The 27,857-nt window shown below is 40.4% G+C and overlaps 1 long non-coding RNA gene across 1 annotated transcript in view; it reads left to right on the top strand.

Moving 5' to 3' along the window:
- The first annotated feature begins 1,668 nt into the window (after positions 1 to 1,668).
- LOC136866926 (uncharacterized) overlaps positions 1,669 to 27,857 on the top strand; it is a 34,337-nt gene continuing 8,148 nt past the window's right edge. Inside the window, exons 1-2 of the long non-coding RNA XR_010859588.2 lie at positions 1,669 to 1,794; positions 11,891 to 12,007. This is a non-coding gene — a long non-coding RNA (uncharacterized lncRNA). The remainder of the gene's footprint in view (positions 1,795 to 11,890; positions 12,008 to 27,857) is intronic.

The following is a 27,857-nucleotide window of genomic DNA, read 5'->3' as shown; positions in this document are numbered from 1 at the left end:
AAGGCCATGATCGAAAGATGCAGTTCAAGAGGACATACTGAGGCAAATATTCATTTATACGACGGGGATTAAGGGATTGGGATATGTTATCAAGGGGGTTTTCGATAAATTTCCAAGTCCTTTGAAAAATTTGAGAAAAATCTGGGAGAACAATTGATAGGGAATCCGTCACCTGGGCGACAGCCCTAAACGCCGATCAGTGGTGATTGATTGATTGATTGATTGATTGATTGATTGATTGATTGATTGATTGATTGATTGATTGATTGATTGATTGATTGATTGATTGATTGATTGATTGATTGATTGATTGATTGATTGATTGATTGATTGATTGATTGATTGATTGATTGATTGATTTAGGGTCAGGCGTATTGCTACTGCTGTTGCTATTGAGCCTGTGGTGTACAAACATCTCTATCCACTATGGGAGTGCGATACGAGCCACCACGTGTATTGAAATGCTCTGCTGGCTAGTGCCATGTGTATTCACTGGCCTACCGCCCTCCCTCTTCCTTACACCTCTCACACTCACCACTCTCAACCCCTGATGGCCTGCCGGAGATGTCGTGCCTCAGCCTTTGGTGATTCCACTTTCTTTCTTCTCAATACTCCTTCCTCTCCTCTGGCCGATATGGCCAGTTATTCCTTCCATATTTAACATATTGCTTCCAAAACAACTCTTTCTTTGATTTCTTCTTCTCTTTTATTATTTCGTTCCAAATCTTTCTTGCTCATCTGCTGTCATCCATCCTCAAAATATTGTTATTGTTTCCGTTAATGTTCTATGTCCTCATTACTTCCACAGTTCTGAACTTTCTAGTGGACCCAGGATACTGATGTCTTTGCACTGAAAGCCACACGAGCTGCAAATGAACACCATTTCTTCTTATTCTTCTGTCCGGTCTATTCCCCACTTTATTTCGATGTCGATATGGACTAGTTTTACTGCTGGATGCCCTACCTGACGACAACCGTATCCGAGAGAAGTATTCACTATAGGATGTGTCTGTGGTGGCTGATGTTGTGGTGTGGTGGCTGATGATGTGGTATGGTCTGTAGTTGAAGAGAAATAAATTAAGACAAACACGAACACAGTTAAAGTTTACCAGAATCGAATCCGGAGCCCTCTGAACCGAAGACCTGACTTGTATTCACAGTCAGATAAAGGAATAACTTATAGCCTAATGAACAGCAGGCTCGTGGACAATACTGAAATATTTATTTCAACTCATTTTCTAGGTAACCACTGGCCTGCCTTCGACCAGCACTGTGCAATGACCAGGGCCTTCACTGAAATGTGTTGTATTGCGTTTCATAAGAGAAAATATGAATTTACGGTATACCAGGAAAGCAATTATGGTTTACTGTTTTACTTCGAGCATGCAATTCAGTTATGAAAGGGTATTATGCCCAATTTTAGAGCTTGCTTACTTTAACTTGGGCCAAAAATAGTGTATTCCATGCCTAGAACTTACATTAGTATGACCCTACTTGTGTTCATACTGATGATCGTTTGAATTATCAAACGCGCAAGGTAGACTCTTTATTTCGCTTTCTGCAAATTTGGAGTAAGTTCCTTTCTAAAATGACTAGTTCTATTACCCTACGTGAGCACAATTCTTAGTTCAGTTTTCAGCTCACGTATAACTGTCTCGTCTAGGCGGTTCCAGCGGAGAGCCGCGAATCATACTTCGAGCAGGCAGCACCTATCGATATAGAGGAGGGGTCCAGCGCCGATCCACGAAGATAGTGGAAGACAGGAAGCCTCCCCATTACATCGCTCTTATCAAGGTATGTACAGTCAACACCAAGATAGTGTCACATGACACCGCCCTTATCAAGGTATGTACAGTCAACACTAAGATACTGTCAGATGACACCCCCCTTATCAAGGTATGTAAAGTAACACCAAGATACTGTCACATGATATCGCCCTTATCAAGGTATGTACAGTCAACACTAAGATAGTGTCACATGACACCGCCCTTATCAAGGTATGTACAGGCAACACCAAGATAGTGTCACATGATATCGCCCTTATCAAGGTATGTACAGTCAACACCAAGATACTGTCACATGATATCGCTCTTATCAAGGTATGTACAGTCAACACTAAGATACTGTCACATGATATCGCCCTTATCAAGGTATGTAAAGTAACACCAAGATACTGTCAGATGACACCCCCCTTATCAAGGTATGTAAAGTAACACCAAGATACTGTCACATGATATCGCCCTTATCAAGGTATGTACAGTCAACACCAAGATAGTGTCACATGGCATCGCTCTTATCAAGGTATGTACAGTCAACACCAAGATAGTGTCACATGGCATCGCTCTTATCAAGGTATGTACAGTCAACACCAAGATACTGTCACATGGCATCGCTCTTATCAAGGTATGTACAGTCAACACTAAGATACTGTCACATGATATCGCTCTTATCAAGGTATGTACAGTCAACACTAAGATACTGTCAGATAACACTGCCCTTATCAAGGTATGTACAGGCAACACCAAGATAATGTCACATGGTATCGCTCTTATCAAGGTATGTACAGTCAGCAACAAGATAGTGTCACACAACCACCCTACACAGGACCTCACCACCACCACTGGATTCTCAGCGCCGGTCTGTGGGTTGTAGTGGAACAATGTCGAGTGCCTAGTAGTTGCTCCCTGACTGCTTACTTGCCACAGAAATACATTTGTTTATAGATACATTTAAAATAGGGCCTAAAGATAAATTTAGACACAGTCCATGGCGCTTCACCTGAGATGGGCCTTGGCGTACCATGTGATCGCTGCTCAACCCGAAGTCCTGCAGATTACAATATGACGCACGGCTTTCTAGACCGGGTCCACTATCTCACCATAAATAGGTCATGCATTGTTCACATATAAGGCGAGTTTATCTAGAAAGAGCCCTGATATCCAGGTAAAAAATATTGATCTAGCATGGAATCGAGCTGGTGACCGTTGGGTAAGGGTAAATCAATCCCTTCAAGAACCAAAAATAACTGTTTCAGATACTAGTCTTTGTGGGGGATGGGATTGTGCAGTGAGCAGGTTTTGAAATCTGAACTTTGAAAGTATCGTGAGGGTGTTGTGTCAGACACTGTTAAGGCGTGGACAAGACAGTGCAGGCAGGGTATCCGATGTCTGGGGATACTCCAACTCTGTGGTCTGATCATCTGACTTCTTAATTGGCATTCCGGTGCTGCCTACTGATGATTATCAATGGAAGCACAGTCATCAGTCAATTAATTAATGGTATATATTTAGGTCTGTTGCGCAGATTTCCTATCGGTTGTTTTCTCTTATATGTAGTAAAAAATCTTGGAAATTTGCCGAACACTCGCTTACTCCTCGTTCTAGAAATGAATATTTGCCCCAATTTGTTCCTTCAATTCCAACTTTACCTTCATATTAACATCTTTCTCACTTTGAATAGCTTCGTTTAGCCAATTCCCCCCACTGACTGCTTGGAACATACCACTTAGTCGAGCAGCTTGTCTCCTTACTCCCAAGTCTTCCCAGCCCAAAAATTGCAACATAACTCTACACCTTTGTCTGAATTCGCCCGGAAGAAATCGTGCTGCTTTCCTTTCACTTCCCATATCAAGTAGTTCTGGTGCGGGTCTTACCAGAGACTTGTACTCCCTCTCCTTTACATCCTAACCAGGCTCATTCACGCTCACGTGAAGATTCCTAGGTACTTACAGTGAGGTGCTGTCACTTCTCAATACAGTAGGAGGACTTCTGCTGTCACTTTTCATGCCCTTGTTTTTCGTCCAGCTCACAACATTCCAGGTCACCCAGTATCCAGTAGCTTATATCCGCAAATAGCCACATCTGTGATTATCATTTTTATGTATAAGAAAACGTAAAGGTCCAAGAATACTGCCCCGTGGGATCCCTCCCCCAGCCCCGCTTAATTATTAAGGCATCATACAATACTCCATCTACTCTAATTCACTGAATTTTATTTTCTAGAAATGTATCCAACCATTCAACCACTCTTTTGTCTGGTCCAATAGCCTTCATTTTCGCCAGTAATCCCAAATGATCTACCCTATGAAAATCCTTGGGCAGGTCGATAGCGATAGCCAATTTGATCTCTTCAATCTAAAATATCTGCCTTATCTTTCATACAAGATGAGCTTCACAAGAATATCCTTTGCTAAACCCTAATTGTCTTTTATCAAACCAGGTAGTAATTTTGCAAACGTGTCTAATCAGAAGGAACGTTTCCCCAGCGCTTACAAACAACGCATGTCAAGCAGACTGGCTACTACTTTATGTTTTTCACCGTTTCCATTGTACACGGGAGCTACTATTTAAACTCTCCATTCATTTGGTATAGCTCGTTCATTCAAACAGAATTCAATTAAGTAGCTGAAATTTGACGCAATATCCCAAGCCATAGCCTGAAATCTTATAAATCCCAGCTGCTTTTCTAGCATTCAGTTTTGTATCCGTTTGTAAATATCATTATTATGAGAGGAAAATATCGGTACGTACCAATGTTAGTCAGATCTTGTGCCTAAATATCTTTACATACTGTTGCCTGATGTACATGCTCACATACACACTTCCCTTGGTCATTTATCACTCCTGGAACCAGTTTTTGCCTTAACGTACCTGTATATCCACTTCCAATAAGTTATATTACTGCCAGTAATGCTTTCCACAATATTATCTGACTTTGTTACCTTATAAACTTTTAAAGCTGGGCCTGTATTTTACCTCGAAACTGCCGACTAAAAACCATACAACTGGTATATTACTCTGGAGTAACTTATTCTTAGCCACTTTTTAGGAAATGAACTTTTATTGGTCCTTGATTACTCCGAGACATTGGCTCTATACTTAACGCGCGCCCTGAATTGTTGTTTGTGCTTCAATCAATCAAATCAATCAGTCAATACTGATCTGCATTTAGGGCAGTCGCCCAGGTGGCAGATTCCCTATCTGTTGCTTTCCTCGCCTTTTCCGAAATGATTTCAAAGAAATTGGAAATTTATTGAACATCTCCCTTGGTAAGTTATTCCAATCCCTAACTCCCCTTCCTATAAATAAATATTTGCCCCAGTTTGTCCTCTTGAATTCCAACTTTATCTTCATATCGTGATCTTTCCTACTTTTATAAACGCCATTCAAACCTATTCGTCTACTAATGTCATTCCACGCCATCTCTCCGCTGACAGCTCGGAACATACCACTTAGTCTAGCAGCTCTTCTTCTTTCTCTCAATTCTTCCCAACCCAAACATTGCAACATTTTTGTAACGCTACTCTTTTGTCGGAAATCACCCAGAACAAATCGAGCTGCTTTTCTTTGGATTTTTTCCAGTTCTTGAATCAGGTAATCCTGGTGAGGGTCCCATACACTGGAACCATACTCTAGTTGGGGTCTTACCAGAGACTTTCACCCCATCAACGCAGTAATTAAAACTGAGAGGACTTTTCCTATTTGTGAAACCCACAACCTGACTTTTAACCCCGTTTATCAACATACCATTGCCTGCTGTCCATCTCACAACATTTTCGAGGTCACGTTGCAGTTGCTCACAATCTTGTAACTTATTTATCACTCTATAGAGAATAACATCATCCGCAAAAAGCCTTACCTCCGATTCCACTCCTTTACTCATATCATTTATATATAAGAAAACATAAAGGTCCGATAACACTGCCCTGAGGAACTCCCCTCTCAACTATTACAGGGTCAGACAAAGCTTCACCTACTCTAACTCTCTGAGACCTATTTTCTAGAAATATAGCAACCCATTCAGTCACTCTTTTGTCTAGTCCAATTGCACTCATTTTTGCCAGTAGTCTACCATGATCCACCCTATCAAATGCTTTAGACATGTCAATCGCGATACAGTCCATTTGACCTCCAGAATGCAAGATATCTGCTATACCTTGCTGGAATCCTACAAGTTGAGCTTCAGTGGAATAACCTTTCCTAAAACCGAATTGCCTTCTATCGAACCAGTTGTTAATTTTACAAATATGTCTAATATAATCAGAAAGAATGCCTTCCCAAAGCTTACATACAATGCATGTCAAACTTACTGGCCTGTAATTTTCAGCTTTATGTCTATCACCCTTTCCTTTATACACAGGGGCTACTATAGCAACTCTCCATTCATCTGGTATAGCTCCTTCGACCAAACAATAATCAAATAAGTACTTCAGATATGGTACTACATTCCAACCCATTGTCTTTAGTATATCCCCAGAAATCTGATCAATTCCAGCCGCTTTTCTAGTTTTCAACTTTTGTATCTTATTGTAAATGTCATTGTTATCATATGTAAATTTTATTACTTCTTTGGCCTTAGTCTCTTCCTCTCTCTCGACATTATCCTTGTAACCAACAATCTTTACATACTGCTGACTGAATACTTCTGCCTTTTGAAGATCCTTACATACACACTCCCCTTGTTCATTAATTATTCCTGGAATGTCCTTCTTGGAACCTGTTTCTGCCTTAAAATACCTATACATACCCTTCCATTTCTCACTAAAATTTGTATGACTGCCAATAATGCTTGCCATCATGTTATCCTTAGCTGCCTTCTTTGCTAGATTCAATTTTCTAGTATGTTCCTTCAATTTCTCCTTACTTCCACAGCCATTTCTAACTCTATTTCTTTCCAGTCTGCACCTCGTTCTTAGTCTCTTTATTTCTCGATTATAATAAGGTGGGTCTTTAATATTCCTTACCACCCTTAAAGGTACAAACCTGTTTTCGCATTCCTCAACAATTTCTTTAAACCCATCCCAGAGTCTGTTTACATTTTTATTTACCGTTTTCCACCGATCATAGTTACTTTTTAGAAACTGCCTCATACCTGCTTTATCAGCCATATGGTACTGCCTAACAGTCCTACTTTTAAGACCTTCCTTTCTATCACATTTATTTTTAACTACCACAAAAACAGCTTCATGATCACTAATACCATCTATTACTTCAGTTTCCCTATAGACCTCATCTGGTTTTATCAGCACCACATCCAGGATATTTTTCCCTCTGGTTGGTTCCATCACTTTCTGAATCAGCTGTCCTTCCCATATTAACTTATTTGCCATTTGTTGGTCATGCTTCCTGTCGTTCGCATTTCCTTCCCAATTTACATCTGGCAAATTCAGATCTCCCGCTACAATCACATTTCTTTCCATGTCGTTTCCCACATAGCTGACTATCCTATCAAATAATTCCGAATCCGCATCAGTGCTACCCTTTCCCGATCTGTACACTCCAAATATATTAGGTTGCCTATTATCTTTAGAAATGAGCCTTACACCTAGAATTTCATGTGTCTCATCTTTAACTTTTTCGTAGCTTACAAATTATTCTTTCACCAGAATGAAAACTCCCCCTCCCACCTTTCCTATCCTATCTCTACGATACACACTCCAGTGCCGTGAGAACATTTCTGCATCCATTATATCATTTCTCAGCCATGATTCAACTCCTATTACAATATCTGGTAAATATATATCTATTAAATTACTTAATTCTATTCCTTTCTTTACAATACTTCTACAGTTCAGCACTAACAATTATGTCATCCCTACTTGATTTCCAGTTCCCTGTTCCCTTATCACCGCTCCCTAGGCCATCCCGTTTCCCTGAATGTACCTCCCTATTACCCTTCCAAACAAATTTCCTAACTTATACGTACCACTGCGGTTTAAATGAAGGCCATCCGAGCGCAGATCCCTATCTCCTACCCACCCATTAGGGTCTAGAAATTTCACTCCCAGTTTCCCACATACCCACTCCATAGTCTCATTTAAATCCCCAATCACCCTCCAGTCAGTATCCCTCCTACACAGTATTCCACTAATAACAATCTCCGCTTTCTTAAACTTCACCCGTGCTGCATTTACCAGATCCCACACATCTCCAACTATGTTGGTACTTATATCAGCTTGCTTTACGTTGTTGGTACCAACGTGAAACACTACCACTTTCTCCTTCCCCTCCTCCCTCTCTTCTACTTTCCTCAACATCTGCCTCAACCTAATTCCTGGATAACATTCTACCCTGGTTCCCTTTCCTCCACACACTTTCCCCACGTGTCTAACGATGGAATCCCCCATGACCAGAGCCTCAACCCTACCCACCTCATTTGATCCCCTCCCCTCCTGGTCAGCCCTATCTTTCCTGATAGCTGCAGAAGCTACTTCCTCCTCCCTTTTCTCCTTCCCATGACCCTGTTCCACCTGTCTTTTCCTATCCTCTACTCTACATTTCCCTTTCCTACATTTTCCCTTCCTCCTACTTCCATGCATCTCAGCAACAGTTTCCTGTCCCTCATCTTCCCTCTGTTGTTCTACCTGGTGTGACTCGTACCGATTTCGCACAGACACATTGTCCTGAATTCTGATCCTGAATAGAGCCCTTGGCCTTCAATCTCCTTCCCCTTAGAACATTAGACCACCTGTCTTCTACAACTCCTCCCTTTCCTTCCCCTCCCTCTTGTACACCTACTGTAACCTGTACATTGTTTGAGGGAGTCCTATCTTCCTTCCTGTCTTCTGTGAGAATCCTAATTATCTCCCTCAATCTTTCCAACTCCTCCCTCATACCCCTCAATGCCTCACCACACCCACAATAAGTACACTCGCGCTCCTTAGCCATTCTTTACGGGGGAAAAATTATAAATTAAAAAATAAAGTAACTTATTTGCAAAAAAATAAATGAACGGAGGGATATATTGTCTGGGATAGTACACAACAATAAGGTAATTAATATACGACTACACTACAATACTACTTAGTCGTGCTCTATTTTTTTTATCCTACAACCCCTAACAGGATAAAAACTGCTGTTAATTACTGAATATCGAAAGTAATATCCTACACAAGAACTACACAATTCCAAACTGCAATTAAGCCTATTCTAATTACAACAACAGTATTTTAGTAAGAGTTTCTACGGATACCTCTACTACACCAGTACTACACAAATATTTTACAATAATAAAATGAGTACACTAAATTCTAATAGGATATTACTCGTATACTACTGTACAGTACACTACAGTAATTTTTAAACTACTTTCAGACGTATCCTAATTACGATACCGGTACCGTACCGTATGTCACTACTAAGCACAACAGAAATGAAATTTGCAAGAACTACTGTACTCAAAGATTACCAACGAAGCTAAATGCTTAGACAAATTATTATTAGTATTAGGGTCTAATAGATACACACGAAAGATAACACACGAATATAGCAGGCAGGATACGGCACTATCTAAATGTACTGTATCTATACTACAATGTATCTACACTACACTCCGATGATTGCTAGGCATATCGCCCGTTATGTGCCGTATTCCACAGAATGGGTATGGGTGTGGAGTTAGTTCCCTTTCCTCTGGGCTCCAGTGTCGGAATGTCTCCCGGGTGTATCTTGATACCAGGTAAGTGCGTTTTCTCTTATTTGCTTTATTGAGTTTATTCTATGTTACGTTTCCTTCTTGTTTTATTTTGGTAGCATTGCTTATATTCCTCTCAGCTTGTTTGGCCCCTGTATTTGGCGACTAGGCGGTGTCCTTTCACGATCGTAAGCCCCTTTTCTGGGTGTTACCTGGGGATTTGATATCCTACACCTAATGTTACTCCGTGCCGTTCATTCAATTTCCTGGTTGATGGGCTGAGTGGCTCAGACGTTTGAGGCGCTGGCCTTCTGACATCAAGTTGGCAGGTTAGATCCTCGCTCAGTTCGCTGGTATATGAAGATGCTCAAATGCATCAGACTCGTGTCAGTAAACTTCTGCTGGACTAAATTCCGACACCTCGGTGTCCACGAGGACCGTAAAAGTAATGAGTGGTACTTATTATCATTCCCGGCAGTACATTGAACTTCTCCATTTCCTTTCAGCCTGCCATCCCTCGCTAATGTCTTCATTTCTCTGTAATGATGTAGCGGATCTTGCCATTCCTTTCCAGCTTTGAAGTTACATAAATCTTGTCACAACTACGTTATAGCCGCCCCTGTTACTTATCATTCTCCACTGATCACAATATTTTCATTAAAAATTACCCATGCCTTTCTTATCAACCGTTTGATATTTCATAATTTACTTGCTTTCCGTCGTTCGCATTACAGTCCCTCTTAACATTTAATAAAATCATCTCACCTGTTACATTAACGTCCATTTCTGTATCATCGAATAATCCTATATCAGCGTCACTTTTACCAGATCAGAACAGCTCAAAATCGTCATGTCGCGTGTTATCATTAGAGATGCGCCTTGCAGCATGTTTCTAATCCTTAAGTTTTTCGTAGCTTACAAAATATTCTCTCATCAATATGAATAATCCTTATCCTGTCGTTCCTATTCTGTCTCTACGATAAACACTACAATTCCGTGAGAAAATGTTTGCATCCTTAATATCAAGTCTCGGCCATGATTGAATAGCTGTTACAATTTGTGGTAAATGTAAATCGATTCACTATTCCTAGCTTTTACAATTTACTACTAACATCCGTACTTGACTTCTAGCTTCCTACACTGTCATCACCGCTCCTTAGCCCACTCCTGTAATCCTTTTAAAGACTGATATGTACCATTGCGGTACAAGTGAAGGTCATCTGAGTGCAGTTCCTTATCTTATGTCCAGCCACTAGGATCTAAAAACCTCACTACATAGTCTTATTTAAATCCCTGATCACCTTAATATTCTATGTTCCCGTATTTTCCTTTCCAATAGTTCTGTTGACCAGTTAGTTTCCTTTTGACCCTCCGTCCGATATCTTTCCTGTTGTTTGTGAGACTGAAGAGCTGTTGCGGGGGATGTCAAGGAAGAACCGGAATGGATGAGGAGAGAGGTGTGCCGCTCTTCTTTCTAAACATGATTGTTGTTGTCCTCTCCGCACGTCGACAGTAATTCTCCCCCATCCTTTTCACTTTCCGTGCACATAAACGCTGTGCTGTTTGTAAATTCACACGTCGTCTGATAACGGATCTTTGACGGGATTCGTTCTGGTCAGATCCTCCAGTTTTAACCGAGGTTAACAGTCTGTGTGCGCGAGGCTTGGCAAACGCAAAAGGAGTGGATGGCTGGGCACCGTGATGGCAATTCTTATTACTATTGGTGACTAACTTCTTCATTCCAGGCCTTTTAAAAATTCTAACGTAGTCCAGGAAATGTTAAACATTTAAATGAAAATCTAAAATCATCATCAATATCATCATCTTAGCAGGGTCCGTTGGTTTACAACCCTATCTACAATTAAGCGCATCATTTGGAACAAGATGAACATAGCGCGTCTTCTTGAAGGCCACGTGGTCTATTCCCAGACGTCGTGATGCCAAGTGCCACCTGTACAATGGATGAACCTTTTCTACTTATTACGTCTCACGCATTGAGGCAACTCCCATGAATCTCCGGATTTCTATATTGCTCACATGATCTAGCCGGGTCAGTCCAAGTGACCAGCGAAGCATATTGGTCTACGCGTCTGAATTAATTGCGCCTCTGCATTGGATGGGCGTTTAATTTTTAGCCATCTTGCTCTGTTCAATATTTGCCGTTCGTTATTTTCTGTATTTAGAAAGGTCCCCAGGGGACTGGTTTTGACTGTCTTTGGTCTTTCTCTAGCCGTGAGCTTCGTTATTTGCAGCTCCCTGTCATTAGTTCCTTTATTTTTCAGTTCAGGTTTCATGGTGTCATTGGTCTCTTCATTATATCTATTTATTTTCAGCTTTCCCTATGTAATTAACAAACATGTACTGTTTACTTGTATTTGCAATTTATTTTTAATCCCTGAACATTTTGGAGTAGTCTCTTAAACTGCACACTAACGGTTTAATTTTCATTGTGGTTATAATCACTGCTGGAATTTTACAGGTTGATAAGCCGTGGCCCATAAATGGAGTTACCATTGCACTTGCCCGTCTTCCTCGATCGGATGAATCTATTCTTGTTGGTAGATCTGCAACCATTGTGGGCTGGGGACTTACAAAGGTGAGTATAAAGCAAGTTAGCTATAGAGTTATCTGGCAATTAGCACTTTCCTCGTGATCTTTGCTTCATCAGCCGTTCTCTTACACACATTATTCAGCATGTTCAGTGAAATGAACCCCCATTTTTCTTACAAGGAATGGGAAGGAATACGGAGCATAGCTATTCCAACAAAAATGTTTCAAGCTAATTTTTTCCATGGTACACCACGTGGTTATAGTCCTTTGCTATTCACGATATGAAAGAACGTACCACGTACCTTCAAAAAGAAGGGCACGCGTAATATTAGCGAACCTTCGTTGAATTATGCAGTTGAATACGAAGGGACAGAGATGCCCTTCGTCCTGCAACCATCGCTGCTTGTTGTAAAAACTTGTTCCAGCTATGTTTTTGTCAACTCGCAATTGCTTGGAGCTACATCCTGACTATATGCCATTGAAGCCCAGCCTTGTGTGCTGCTACACTGTCATGCCCGGCATTAATGATTGCGCACTGCGGCGCAAACACAATGCTCATGACGTTCCCTGTTGACGGAGCAACTTTTAAGATCTTCCTCGCCAGCGCCCTCTTTCTTTCCGGTGTGGCAGGTCAGAAACTCAGAAGGAATGAAGACCACTTGATGATTAGCGTTCGGATGTCATTGGTCGCAATACCGAACGTGAGTACAGTTTCCGATAATCCAGCGGGTGTCGAACGAGGTCCATCTACTAGATCATGTCTGGTACTACTGCGAACCATTGTCTTCTCTGGTCGATATGGCCAATCAACATATCGCAGTTCTATTCGAAATATCGATACAATTTCAGAATGATTTGCCCTGACATTGACTTTGGTTCATACCGCGCGACAATTTCACGGCGAATCTCAATACAGTCGCTGCATTTCTCTCAGAAAAGGAGAATCTCTCTATGTTCTTGCTGGTAGAGAGCTACACAGCATCTATACCAAGCGCTGATTGGCTGTTGACCGTGTTACGTCACGGCGGGAAAGGCTTGAAAAATGTGCTGCTCCTACTTTTCAAATCGCCCTCTCAAGTGACGTCACACAAAAAGGTAACAAGCTTACAGATTCGAGTTCGACGCTCGGGCTAACCGTGCAAGCTCAGACTTATATTCAAACCCCGGCTTAACCTAACACAATGGCTGCTATGCTTTAATCTTATGTCCGGTTAACTCTCGAGACTTACCTTAGATACTCACAAATTGTAACTCAGGGCCCATTGCTATTTTCTGACTAGCATTTGCTCGCTGACGCAAGGTCTATTAAGTATGGAATTGTGGTTCGGGGAGAGATAGAAGTAATTTAGCTCACTGTATGTCTTAGAAATAAAACGATGACGACTAGGAACATGTTTGATAGTTGAGAGGAGGCCAGGCAAATGAAATAAGAACAGTTACAGTATGTCTGGTATATGCAGTGTCCCCATGGTAATGTGGAAACATTAAGTATACATCGTTTGTCGCCATCAGAAGAGAGCGCAACTTTCACTTGACCCACAGTGTACACGTGATGTCGACGGGATCGTATAGAAAACTGTTGGCATATAAGATCAGTATTCTTATGAAGGCAGTCTTCATTATCTCCCATAATGTGGGCTACCGATATCTTAATCCGTTTCGGCTTGTTAAGGTATGTGCGCTCGGTTTCGAGAGCATATGTTTTGCTCGAAGACCTGCGAACTTGATGATTATTTCATCTTTCATGTGACCAATCTCCATTTGATTTCACGCAGGCATGTAGAAGGTGTTGTACCTATATTCGCCCATATTGAACAACTGAGGGAGACCCTGTGAGTAGGATAAAGCGTGAAGTCCTTGTCTGCATCGTGAATATGTTCTGGGTAGACAAAGTCAACATCTGGAAGAAAACCGAATTCGGCATGATCACATAAAATGTGTCCACTAGAAGACGCTGATAGGAAGAGACTGCATCTGGTTGTTGATCATCGTGTATTTGTTGTTGTACCTATAGGAACAGATAAACAACACTTACTAACCATGTCTATGTCGATAAGGAGCTCTATCTGCACCTTTGTTTACTTGAGTAAAGCGTCCCAAGACAGACTAGGTCGTGTGAACTAGACAGTAGGTTTGTTTGCAGAGAATGCGAAAATTCTCAAACACGTCTGCAAGAAGTAATACGTCTCCATTTAGGCAGAGGTCTGACATAGTCGCCTAGAGTGCGCATTTCGCTCACCCACATTGGCCATCAACAATGGTTTTCTGTGTGATTAGGCTGTGAAATGCACGTCGGGGAGGCAGTACTGCTTCGTCAAGAACATTCATATCCATAACGAAACACGCCTTTGTGACGCACGAGACTGATTTTGGATGGATTGGGGAAGTGAAGTCCCGTGATGCGCAAGTCTTTTCTGTTTGAATACTAGACATATTCCTCTAGAGTACAGTGGAGAAAATTGAACGCTAGTGCAGGAAGTGAACGCTATATAACGCTCCATGTTCGAAGGAATCAGGGTTCAGCAAGGTTGTGTAGGTCGCAGAGATCTCGTGTGAGAAAATGATGTGAAGCCTGTACTATGAGTTGGTCCTCTAAACATTCCTGTCAGATGTCAATGATCACGCACTTTATAATCTTTACCATGAATGAAAGGCTGTTCGCAAATATGCCACACACAATCACTTCGTCCTAGTAGTGTTGCTGTTCAGTGCTTAACGGCACCGTGGAAGAAGGTGAAGAGTAATATTTGCTAATAGTTTTGATGATGTCGACTGACGAAGTATTAGGAACAATCGTTGCCGTAGAGTGGATGTAGTAGGCTAGAGTGGATATGTGTGCAGCGTGCCGATTTTTGTACGCTTTTGATAGTTTGGCATTAGGCTGTTCTACGACATCTACTGGTTTAAAGTAGTCTTGCACATTGGTATAAATAAGGAGTGGAACTAATTCTTTTCGTTTTAAAGCAATAAACTATTATTTTATCCGTTTCTGTTAGCAGAATGAAAGCAGTAGGATAGAATTGAGTGCAAGAAACCAGTTTGGTGTGGGAATGAAAATAGTAAAATAATCGCTTGCTCACATGTATACAAATTTTAAAGTAGATAAGCCGCTGACACCTATAGGAGATATGTTTCAATACACTGAGGGCGGTAGGTACTTGTGTTATTTTCGCTCTATGAAGAAAACAAATTTATGTGACGCGTTGTGTGATTAGATGGAGAAATATATAGCTGTACTAGTCTAAAAGGGCTTTCCCTCTCTGCATATTCACGCATAACCCAATCTCCGTTGTCAAAAGGCAGCTCATTTTGTTGCTCGAACCGAGTCAAATGTTCGAATTCCACTGCCATTGCAATGTCTTGCAAATTTACTGCTGTGCTCTAGTGAGGGTCTACATGTGACTTTGCAGGACTCAGAGCGCTCACTGCAGATCATGCAAATTAGTATTACCGTTACTTTCGAAGTTGATCATAGTTTTCAGGCTGCTAATGGCCTTCAGCACTACCTACAGGGAATACAGATTAAAGTTCAACAAGAGTCACTTTCCTCAGTTTTACGAGTATTAAGTAACCATTCATAGGGATTGATAGTCGTTGCAACGATTTCGTTCTTTGTGTTAAACTCTGTGACTTCCTCATAAGTTGGCTTAGTGAATTCTTTCTCAAGCTATGTCATCACTTTGAGAGCACATTTTTGTAAAGCTTGTGCTAAAATTTCGAGTTTTAAACCGTGCGATTCGTATTGATAATAATACACGTGTACATACGACGTTTAAGACAAGAATCAAGCGGTACTTTCATTAAGCTACATAGTTTGACGTGTATGTAAATGTAAGCTATTGAACTGTTACTTAATTTGTCTACTAAGGATTCATGCGTATTCCCAAAGAGCGTTGGTGTCCTGCAAGACACCAGAGCCTCCCCCACACGTATATTCCTAAAAAATCACAACAATGACTGAGCTGACTAATTGTACGTTGTTTAGAATGAACTCGGAAGTCCTATGTTAGACCCTCGTCTGCGGTACAGTTACTTAAAAACCGAAGTTGTGTGTATAACAAACAGCAACCACAATTGCTATCGGTGACTTGATACTAGAGTAACTATCTACATAGAACCTAGAGTACAATGAATGATTTCTGTATGATGTGCGGTCTGCAACTGTAGCACAGAATCACCATTACAAAAGATTCTGATATGCTGAGGACATTCCCGAGTCATGTAGCTGGAACGCAATTTTTATAAATGTATTATGGTTTGGGCTTACGTTTAAATTCAAAGAACATGGATACAGTTTAAAACATAGCTTTAAGGAGAGTACGTACTGCCTATGCTGACAATGGTAATTTCTCCATTTGTAGGTACGCTCAGGTAAAAGGTCCTTTGTCCTAAAGATTTCAAACTTTATAGTGTTATTGTATGAAATTTGTTCTTTACAATGCTGTCTTTAGTTTTAGGATTAGATGCATAGTTATTGTTTTGGATTTTTTTCCAAATTTAAAAAATTTTCATGAAAAATTTGAGTAATAACATTTTTTTCTGCTCTCATATATTAACATATCTTAAATAACCTGGTAGCTTTACAGAGAGAAGGTGTGGAAGTATCACTGATAATTATTTCAGATTTCTACCTTTTATAGTTTATTGACTGAGCGTAACTTTAAAATTTAGCTTATATAAATCTTACTTGAGGTGTAGTCAAGAACCCTCCTGCTGCATATTCCTCATTCTACTTGTCCTCCAGACTTCTTTTCATTCTTCTCATTGACTTTCTTATCTTGGCTTCCACTATAAACAGCTTTTTATCCTCCATTTTGGTCCGACGAACATCAAAAGCTTGAAACGCACTGAGCGAATTCCACCCTGGTTGGATCCCCAGCTGTTCTAGAACTTTAATTATGCCTGAATTTCCCATATTAAATGATAAAATAGCATGATGTACTCCTAATTTTAAGGTTTTATATCCAACAAAAATATTTTAGGTACCGGTACACGGCTCCAAATAACACTGTTACAAGACTCGTTTACATTTTAGGTTTTCCCTTGCAAACATTTCTTCAATAAATCGGGATGGGCAAGATCCTTATAAATGGGCTTAATCAGAAGCATCACTCCTCCTGGAAGTCCATGGAGTTTGTAGGTTTCCTTGTCTTTATTATACGTGCACCAAGAACCACGACAAGCAACTCAGTAACCCGAAATAATAAGCTAACATAAAAACCTTGAAGAAACATCTAGCCTAATATTGCTATAACTTGAAGTTGGATTAAAGAGATTACCTGTAAAAAATTGTGAAGTTAGATTAAAGGTATTCAGATCGTAGATATTATCTGTACATCATACGGTATAATTATGTCTTATGTCTTTTTCTGTCTAATCTTGGGCAAGTTTTGGTACTGATGCCGTTTGTGCTATTTTGGATATTTCTATTCTTGTGGGCAACTTTTCTTCATACTATTTCGACTGATGAGAAGCTCCAACATAGTCTATGCGGTTCACTAATGGACTTTTATTTCCTAGAACTAGAAAGTTATCAAAAAGTAAAACCCAGCCTACAGTCAGAAGAGGGCGTGGCAATTGTAAATGGGAGGGGATCATGGAATATCCAAATTATGGGCACTTGTAACGCGATTTCACTGAAATAAAAAACGTTGTTCTATTGTACACATACCAAAGAATACCAAAATACATTAAAATGAAATTCGCAAATTAAATGCATTGCTTAATTTACTTATGCGCTGTCCAGCGTCCTTTATCATTGGATTTGGTCCATCCCAATCACTATTAGCGTTCTTATCTGGGTTTTGTAGTATTACTGACAACGTCTGCATGCGGCTACTTCTAATGAAAACTGACTATGGAAAGGTAGCATTTCTCAAGCGGAATGTACACTGCAAGCAGCATGTGTTCATAGAAATTCGGGTTGTACATTCATAATTAATTGCTGTGACAAGCTGCGTAAGCGTTTGTTTACAGGAAGCTCTAACGCAAGTGTATCGTTAGGTTCAACGCAATATTTCCGTATACACTTTACTTCCTCGTCTCTGCTTTGTTACTTTTATATTCTTCAGGAGAAAATAGCGGACGATCTTCTTTCCGATAATGCGATGATTGAAATTTACAAAGCATGTTATAAAGGAAACAAAATTATTTTCCTCAATATTAGTCTCGATGTTTCGGTAGGGGTAAGTAAATCCGTTGAGGTATGGGCTAGTATTTCTTAATTTGCAGTGATAAAAATGAGATCTATTTTTCATTATTGAATTTAAGATTTGTTTGAAATCCGTAGAAAATATGCAGCCTTTTTTTCAGTAATTGTGATGTTTCTAGAACCTAGCTATGATAGTTTGTAGGCGGTAGCACATGTTACTCATGCAACTCCCAAATTCGAAAGCATATAGGTATTGTTGTATCAGTTTCTACAATGTTGAGCAATCGAAGTTTTCTCGCTCAGGTAATGTTACATACGAATACTCCACAAGACTCGTTGAAAAGTGAATTTCGGGTCTACGGGTGTTGCTGCTACTTTAAGAACATTATGATCACTTACATCGCGGAGTAGAATTAGCTCTTGTTTTCTGTTCATTATACTGTAATACTATACGTCAGTCGTCTTCAACGAATCCATAAACTGTTTCAATAATAGCGTACATAATGGTCTTCATTAATCATCCAGTTGTTAGCAGCTTTCGAACATCTTCTTGCCATCCAATTTCTCCAGCCCTTAAAAAGGTAGAGTTTCATTGCACTTCTAATACCAACATTCTTCAATTAATCTTTTTCTGAACTGTTTAATTTATTACGCGCCCCAGAGAAGAGAAAGGCGAGTCCATGGTTGCTTAGTTGAGATCTCCATCCGCCTCATCTATGCGTCCTGTTGTGTGCACACTAAATGTGGTCAACTTGTGTACACAGATTTAGTTACAATTATTTATAAATTAAATGCACATAACCTAAATCACTGCCCTCACAACAAAACACTTCACTCCGTAAACATCAACAAGCCGTCATCTTTAACAAATGCTTACCAGTAAGCACACGCCACATGGAGGTTGCAATCTTAAAACACAGTTGAAACAGTTGACTGCTTACAACACGTGGTCACTAGTATACTGTTAAACCGTGACTCCAACTAAGTAAAAACTCGTCTACCATCAAGACCACCTATGTGCCTGTCCAGGCTTCCAGAAAGATACGTTACCAAAATACCTTCTCGTAAATTCTCGAGTGCCTAACAACTTGGTTATAATGTATAGAATAGTCTACCATCACCTCGTCTTATCTAGAGCCATTGTGTATGTTACAATGTGCTTTTCAATTCTGTAGGGGATTACACATCATACATATGTAATAATAAATGATATAATATTAATTTACAGGTATTTACATTAACTGAACTCGTATAAATATTTATGTGCAGCACACGCTTCATGACATAAGCTCACAAACAACGCGATCGTATCTTTAGATATGAAGTTTGCAATGAAAATAATGGAAGAGCAGTGCAGCGTCTCCCATCACTCAATGTTTTTTCTTAATAAAGAATTAGAAGAAGAAGAAATTCAGCTGTCTCCTGCGTTATAGATCGCATTGAACTTTAAACTCAATCCAATACATTTAATACAGTTAATTTTTATTTCTTGACGATGGATGGAAAGAAAAAATTGCCAGCCTTCAACAACTATGAAAGAGAGGTGTTGCTAGAACTATGAAAGAGAAGAAAGATATGGCTGAAAACGAAATCAATAAACTTCATCTCGTGGTTGGCTATGCCCTGACAATTGAAACTAAAAATTCCTTTCCTATTACGGAAAACCTCAGCATGGTTGCCACCTGGACTTATTATTGGTACATGGGTGTAATCAATAGTTCCAACCACTCCAGGGAATCGGGATCTTGTATACACACGTCGCGCATCATTTCGACATTCAGCTTCATTTGGGAACGAAACAAACTGTGGTCTCTTTCGGGCAGTCAGGATCGATATTCGATATTCTTTTGATAATTCTACATACTGAGGGCTGGCTTACTCCTCGTAAATGAGGGGAATCAATTTGGAAGTTATCTGAAAACCATGGAAGTGTGAAAGGCTATTGTATTTACCAAAGAAATGCATTAATCTGTGCGGATCATCCCTTAACCTAAATAGATAACACGAAGAGTAGAAAGTGTAAAAACTTTGCGCTATAGTAACAATAATTTTAGCATAATATCTTAACGACCGAGCGATTTGTCAGTGTGGTTAGGGACGCGCGGCTGTGAGCTTGCATCCGGGAGATAGTGGGTTCGAACCCCACTGTCGGCAGCTCTGAAGATCGTTTCCCGTAGTTTCCCATTTTCATACCAGGCAAATGCTGGTGGGGGCTGTACCTTAATTAAGGCCACGAATTTGTCGAATCTATATCGTTTTCTGAACCCATTTTCTGTATAAAATTCAACTAAGTTCCGTGCATTTCTTATAATACGCCGAGGATTCGGCACAACGTACTGAATAATTTCATGGATCTCTTCACTACATCAGCAATATCTGCCATTGTGTTAGAGTCTACTTAAGTACGGAACATCGGCGACTTACCGCCTTCTAAGTATAAGTCTCGTTCATGAATACGACCCTGATGTACACTGACTGACAGAGCGAATGCAACACCAAGAAGGAGTGGTCAGAACTTTATGCCAATTGCAGGGTAGACTGACGTCACTGAGGTATGCTCATGATGTGAAATGAGCCACTGTGCTGCGCACGTAGCGAACGATAAATGGGACACGGCGTTGGCGAATGGCCCAATTCGTGCCGTGATTTCTCAGCCGACAGTCATTGTAGAACGTGTTGTCGTGTGCCACAGGACACGTGTATAGCTAAGAATGCCAGGCCGCCGTCAACGGAGGCATTTCCAGCAGACAGACGACTTTACGAGGGGTATGGTGATCGGGCTGAGAAGGGCAGGTTGGTCGCTTCGTCAAATCGCAGCCGATACCCATAGGGATGTGTCCACGGTGCAGCGCCTGTGGCGAAGATGGTTGGCGCAGGGACATGTGGCACGTGCGAGGGGTCCAGGCGCAGCCCGAGTGACGTCAGCACGCGAGGATCGGCACATCCGCCGCCAAGCGGTGGCAGCCCCGCACGCCACGTCAACCGCCATTCTTCAGCATGTGGCTGTTCCAATATCGACCAGAACAATTTCCCGTCGATTGGTTGAAGGAGGCCTGCACTCCCGGCGTCCGCTCAGAAGACTACCATTGACTCCACAGCATAGACGTGCACGCCTGGCATGGTGCCGGGCTAGAGCGACTTGGATGAGGGAATGGCGGAACGTCGTGTTCTCCGATGAGTCACGCTTCTGTTCTATCAGTGATAGTCACCGCAGACGAGTGTGGCGTCGGCGTGGAGAAAGGTCAAATCCGGCAGTAACTGTGGAGCGCCCTACCGCTAGACAACGCGGCATCATGGTTTGGGGCGCTATTGCGTATGATTCCACGTCACCTCTAGTGCGCATTCAAGGCACGTTAAATGCCCACCGCTACGTGCAGCATGTGCTGCGGCGGGTGGCACTCCCGTACCTTCAGGGGCTGCCCAATGCTCTGTTTCAGCAGGATAATGCCCGCCCACACACAGCTCGCATCTCCCAACAGGCTCTACGAGGCGTACAGATGCTTCCGTGGCCAGCGTACTCTCCGGATCTCTCACCAATCGAACACATGTGGGATCTCATTGGACGCCGTTTGCAAACTCTTCCCCAGCCTCGTACGGACGACCAACTGTGGCAAATGGTTGACAGAGAATGGAGAACCATCCCTCAGGACACCATCCGCACTCTTATTGACTCTGTACCTCAACGTGTTTCTGCGTGCATCGCCGCTCGCGGTGGTCCTACATCCTACTGAGTCGATGCCGTGTGCATTGTGTAACCTGCATATCGGTTTGAAATAAACATCAATTATTCGTCCGTGCCGTCTCTGTTTTTTCCCCAACTTTCATCCCTTTCGAACCACTCCTCCTTGGTGTTGCACTTGCTCTGTCAGTCAGTGTATATCAGTTTATCACACTTGCGTCAGATCTTCGCTTTAGATGTAGCTTTCGTGGGGTAGGGTGTATGCATCTTGCTGGTTGATGATTATAAGACCGGGCGAGTTGGCCGTGCGGTTAGGAGCGCGCAGCTGTAAGCTCGCATCCGGAAGATAGTGGGTTTGAATCCCACGGTCGGCAGCCCTGAAAATCGTTTTCCGTGGTTTCCCATTTTCACACCAGGCAAATGCTGGGGACGTACCTTAATTAAGGCCACGGCCGCTTCCTTCACATTCCTAGGCCCTTCCTGTCCCATCGTCGCCATAAGGCCTATCTGTGTCGGTGCGACGTAAAGCAAAATAGCAAAGATAATTATAAGAATTTTATCATTGTTATCGAGTCTAAACGTCAAAGGTTTTTAAGATTGATACTCTTCGTACTACAACTTCTTAAGTCTACTGTACTCATAATATCTAGCATCTCTTCCATTTTGTTGCTGTAGTAATTTAAGAAACTGTGCACATCTGTTACCATGACGACTCCTTGCAAACAAGTGGTATGTCTTTTCGAGTTACACCGTGTTTTAGAGATTTATTCCACACTGGGTTTAGACAATGTTTATAAAATACGTCCAGATGTAATTGTTTCTTTTGACGATCGAGGACAGTACGCATGGCATGATTTAAACATGAATAAACCCCTTTCTTACTTGTAAATGTATGTGATAAGTACGACCTGTGATGGAAGGGTGTGCAGCAGTTAGTTTTCCCGACATTATGTAAGCGGTTTAAGTGTTCTTCCTCCGTAAATGTGTCCTTTAATATCTACGTACAGTCTAGTGTTCGTTTGAGGATTGTATTCTTAACTCGGGAAGTAAGTGTTTTATCTGGCAATAAAGTCAGGAATTTAGCAATTAACTCTTATATAAAGATCTGAGTTTCACATCCCATATTTTTTTCCTTTTTCCTGTGTATGTAGCCTATGTTCAGTTCTTAACCCGAAGGTTAGTAGGATCCTCAACAGTTCGACCATTATCTACTATAGTTGGACTGTAAGTTGTCTGAATTAGAGCTCCTGAGTAACTGGTATCAGTTGTGGCTACTTGGTTTGAATACTTCACAAAACAATGCAATTACATTTTCACGTAATTTGGAACCAGTAAAATACACTTAACACGTCCTGCCAGAAATATTTAATCATCTGGACAAGATTTCCAGGAAAGGGTTTAAATTACGTGCTTTTCTGAAAACAAATTTGTTTCTCCAATACCGCTGATAATTTTGTTTCTCACTTTAATTAGGCCATCGATAGTATTCTTTTGTGAGGTGTGGCTACCTTCTCAGAAGTATTTAATACAACATTTGTAAAGATTCGAAATCGGGTTCATGCAGAGGTTTGGGCATTTCTCTCTCTTTTGGTGAAACTATGACTATGAGGACATTACACTCGCGCCGTCAGTTCTCTCCTCTTTCATAAGTGTCTGACGAATATTAGGCGAAGGTACTTTTCCACATGTCTAAATTGAGAAATGCGGCTCGGGCAAGCTTATGGCTGCTGAGGGGACTAAAATAACGGAATATGGTAGGTGAATCAATGGACCATTTTCACCCACTCCCATCAAAACTTTTACGATCTCATGAATGTAAGGTACCGATACTGTGCCAATTCACTGTCATAAATTGACAGTTGGAAATAAAATGGACGCAGTTGCCACGAGAAGAATAGATACGGCACATACATTCAATCATCGATATCGAGAAAATTATACATATAGCGTAATCGAGGCGAGAAATATCAAGGTGGCGGCGAGAAAAATAAATTATAAATCTTATATTACCACTTAGCATAAAATACTGCAAGCAAGAAGAAGCAACGTACCGTTGTGATAAAAATACACGAATATTACGAGCAGCTAACTATTATCCGGAGAGAATTATTACATCAGTTGAGAGAAAAAGGCCGATATTACAAAACTGCGTTGAAACGCATAATATAAAGCTAAGAAATCAAGGTGACACATTAAGAAGAAGATTACCTAAACGATTACGTCCCGAACGGCAGCAGCAGAAAATATTTAAAGCTCGCCGGCAAGAAACATTAAAGTCACGGCAATTAGAATCAACATATAAAATGGAAATCAAAATAACTTATATAATTGAAATTTAGGCAGACATATTGGTAATCTAGAAGAGAATGTCCGATTTGAAATTTAGAGAAACGCTTTTATTTAACACTTATATTGATGTTAGAAGGCAGTGAAAACTCTGAGATGACGAAACTGACTACGTCTGTATGCATTTCTGTTACTTTTGCGCAAAACCTGCCCGTCAACATGAGCTAAGAAGACCATGGCCGATGTTCGGGGAAAGGCTTACCTGAGATGACGAGAAGGGAGCATGACTTGTTCCACAACATCCCAGAGACCAGGAGGATGTAGCAGCTAGACCTAAATCGCAGATGACTCAGTACATCTGATTCCAACGTCATTGGAGCAGAGGGAAGAAGATAAGTCATATAAGTCGTGTTTGCAGTAAATAAATTAGAAACCTTTTGAAACAAAATATTATTTCCTGGTGTATTAAACAAATAGTGAAGCGGTGAAATGTTCGAGTTAGCTCATAAAAGTGGATTTTTGTGTAATTTCATATACATGTGACAGTGTAAAGGGATGACAGGTAGTCATCTAAATGAAATAGCAATTCTTTGGCTAGGATGTGAATGAGATATATATAAGTTGCCAATGCGTTCGTAATGTTGTCTAACATAGAGATAAGGTTAACATATGGGAATTATAAGAGTTATATCGACATTGCGGTTAATGTAATGGTTGGTATACCACAAAATGGAGGTGATACTGCCCCCATTATTGCCTGGCGAAGCCCGGCCAGTGAGCGAGAGATCCCGAGGTGGACCGTTCGTTCCTGGCTTTCCGTTTTAGAGGCATTTAAGGGAAAAGTGGTGACGACCAAGCAAGAAAATAAATTTTAAAGAACAACACTCTTACATTTATTAACACAAGCATTCAAGCACAAAATATCCTTGCTGGATTTATTACAATGAATTTTCATAATGTCTGATCTTAATGTAGCGCTTTATGACCAAAATAATCCTCATCCTCCAGCTTTACTGTTCTGGAATGAAAATTAGCAGAAAAAAGTTAGGCCCTTACTGCCTTTAAAAATTAAAGTATTTGACTGAAGGAGTCCGGAGACTTCAGTAAAGATTTGCACAAAATTAGTAGGCAGCTATCTCGCTTATTATTCCACAGAAGAATTAACCTAAGGTTCCATGAAGTTATAGTAATCTAAACACGTGGTCAATATTGAATTCTGATGAATTTCAGTATTTAAAGTGAGTAACATTCATTAATAACACCAATTTAAGCTTTGATGGAAAATCAAAATTAATTCCAAAATTGTATAATGAATTAATTTATTATTATTATTCATTATCACTTGAACTCAAGTTGATTATGCCATTCGTGAACATTTAATTTTTATATTTACATAGTATTCAAAGTTTCAAGTCAGTTTGAAAATATTTCGGAATTTGAATATAAATGTATTGAAAATTTTCTCATCCATGTGCGAGTTAATTGAAGATTAATTTACAAATCGCTTGCCTTTGCGAAAAAATAACGAAACGATCTTTCATTTAAATCTTTAGAGATTGCAAATCCTAGTCTAGTCTTACTCGACACTAATCTCATCAAATTTTTCCTTAAGGTGCGCTAAATATGTCCTCATTGTGGCAAACAACGTTGAACACAATCTGTGCCGTTGCCATAAATGCACGACCAGATCAAATCACATTAAACAATCCAAAAGCATGGAAAATATTCATAATTACAACACACACACCACATTCACACAAGGTAACACGTACTTTTTATATACACTATTTACAGCGAATCATGTCCTTATAAATATATCCATTATTTTTAGCATGGTCACATCAATAGTTCCGGAGGATGAATTTGTGTATGGGAATATTCTTTCTTCAATAGTGGCTAGTGATCGAAATTCGTGATATCACTTGGATTGAAATATTCCTCAGACAACGATGGAGATTCATCTAAATTTCTGAAATTTAATTGAAGATTCCAATAAGATTCCATAATCATCACCATCACATGGATTACAAGTCGCAAATATCGCGTTTGTGAGCCTCAATCGCATTATTATTACTCCCTATTCATGAAATATATTAAACGTGTGCTCCGCTTATAATAAGTCACATTGTGCTCCCAAAGACATAACAACAAGTCATTCACCAATAATAAATTCTCCAATTAATAAATTACTCAATTAACATCCCGCAGGACAGCCATTTTCCAGGCTTATCATAAACTGAGCACATTAAATCTCACATATAAGGAATCTAAGATAATATATAGCTCATGACCGTTTAATTCCATTTTTAACGCGATCTTAACTTGATTATTATTTAAGTGATTATTAGATCTATCAGTCCTCATGAAATGTCGTGAAATTAGTTGACCCGATCTTAAGGAATACAAGTGATCTCAAAATGACACTAAGTTCGATCCTATCTCACAAATTTTACACGTAACTCCAATCCAGATTATTTCCAATATCACAGGCAAACAAATGAAGTTTATCGTGTGGTCAGTGATTTTTTAAACCTATCTAAATCCTATGTATGGGAACTCACTCAAAGACGGACTACACATCTAATCCAATAGGTTTCAAATTTCAGTCACACACATGTAACTCGACTACACCTCAAGAAATGGAAAATGAAATAATTCTGTCTACAGCAAGAACTAATAGAGCTACGATTTAGAGAAGAAAGATCCTCTAGTTTTACGAAGATGATAAACATTTAAATGGTACTCAAGTTGAGATGAGGTTCGACTCGAGGTTGCAGTCGGTCATTCCGGCATTTCCCCGGTCAGTCACCTTCTCTGTCCAGAGACGCCTTACATACTTAGAAGGTCATGGAGACACGGCAGTAGACGTCCCACGATGAAATTAAGATGCACATTGTAGAGGAATAATCCATCTTGATGTACACAGCGATTCACTGGGGTGAATTCCTTCACGTTCCAGAAGTGTAGGCTGTAACTAACACGACAAATATTAAAATACTAGGTGTAGTACCCGGCGTTGTCTGGGTAGCTTTTGAATGTTTACCTTTAGTATTTGTATTAGCAGTCAGTTAAGTGTGAAGTGGACGCTTATTGATTTATTTTTGAGATATTGATTTTACGACCTATTATACAGATTTAGAGTTATTTAAATGTATCTGATTTCAAGTTTTAGATTATTTTATTCTTTCGTAAATCCCTGTCCTTGCTTAAGCTAGAAATGACTGGGAATTTGATTCTTTCAAAAAAAAAGAAAGTAATAATTATATGTATTTGCCAGTCGCACCGTACATAATGATGTACACGATTACGGTAGTCATTGAGACTGTCACAATCAGCCTAGTGACCCCAAAAGCAGTGTATTCAACACTAATCTCGGTCATTTTATGCTATATACTTTGAAGCCCTTCTCAGCTCCTGTCTCAATGGATGCTGAACGTGGACTTCAACAGTATTTTTTTTTTTTTGCTATTTGCTTTACGTCGCACCGACACAGATTGGTCTTATTGCGACGATGGGATAGGAAAGGCCTAGGAATTGGAAGGAAGCGTCCGTGGTCTTAATTAAGGTACAGCCCCGGCATTTGCCTGGTGTGAAAATGGGAAACCACGGAAAACCATCTTCAGGGCTGCCGACAGTGGGGCTCGAACCCACTATCTCCCGATTACTGGATACTGGCCGCACTTAAGCGACTGCAGCTATCGAGCTCGGTTTAAACGGTATCAAGAGCGCCACAGTTCGTATAAGAGACACATAAACAATGGTTTTCGACATTAATATCGG

The sequence above is a fragment of the Anabrus simplex genome, chromosome 3 (assembly GCF_040414725.1).
Source record: "Anabrus simplex isolate iqAnaSimp1 chromosome 3, ASM4041472v1, whole genome shotgun sequence".
NCBI lineage: Eukaryota > Metazoa > Arthropoda > Insecta > Orthoptera > Tettigoniidae > Anabrus > Anabrus simplex.
Note: the sequence above shows the minus strand (reverse complement) of the source record. Positions and strands in the feature narration are given on the sequence as shown.